The following is a 776-nucleotide window of genomic DNA, read 5'->3' as shown; positions in this document are numbered from 1 at the left end:
GATCAAAAATAGGGCACAGGTAGGTATAATTATAAATATAATTCAATAATAATTAATTGATGGTAATCCCCTGGTCGAGGCTGTATTTGCTACCGTGAAGATCCTAGTAAGAATTGGTTCCAATACGGCATTCATGAGAAAACAACACCAAGATTGCCAAAAATTAGTAATGATCTAAAATTATTGGGAAGTAGCCAAGAGATAGATACAGACTTAGAAAATTCGGAAGTTGCTCTAACACTTCTGCTGTTTGTGATCAGAGGTTAAATCTTTACTGCACCTGATATTCCCAAGTGGTCACCCAGCTGGGTACTAATCAGGCTTGGCAACGCTTAGCTTCCAAGATCGGATGAGATTGGGCGTTTCCGCTGAAATATGGCAGTAATTGAAACACTATGACACAAATGAGAGAGTGTAGTAGAGGATGAGCAACAAGAGTACTTCTGCTGTCCAGTTAATAGCGCAGATTCTCTGTTACTACAGGCATTGCAGAGAGTGGTCTCGCATCTGGATGAGAGGGTACCGAAATATAGGTAAGATAGGTAGAGGATAGGGAGGGGACCCCACCTTCTGCTGTCCACCGTCTTATATGTTATAGCGGACAGTGGATGAGAGAGGTAGGTTAGGCTCACCTATTGAAAATAAAAATTAAAGACAATATGATGTACTCAAAGAAGTGAATTTATAACAGGCTACTTTGGAGCAGTATAGAGAAATTTACAAAAAAAGGGACAAAAAAAGGAGGAGCCTAAATTAGGTTACATAATAATAGTTAT

At 39.3% G+C, this 776-nt stretch overlaps 1 non-coding gene across 1 annotated transcript; it reads right to left on the bottom strand.

Moving 5' to 3' along the window:
* Nucleotides 1-268: 268 nt before the first annotated feature.
* LOC134950469 (5S ribosomal RNA) lies at nucleotides 269-387 on the bottom strand. The gene has a single exon (XR_010183383.1). It is a non-coding gene; the product is annotated as a 5S ribosomal RNA (ribosomal RNA).
* Nucleotides 388-776: the final 389 nt, after the last annotated feature.

This window comes from Pseudophryne corroboree, chromosome 8 (assembly GCF_028390025.1).
Source record: "Pseudophryne corroboree isolate aPseCor3 chromosome 8, aPseCor3.hap2, whole genome shotgun sequence".
NCBI lineage: Eukaryota > Metazoa > Chordata > Amphibia > Anura > Myobatrachidae > Pseudophryne > Pseudophryne corroboree.
The sequence above is the reverse complement of the archived record's forward strand: the minus strand, read 5'-3'. Positions and strand labels throughout refer to the sequence as shown.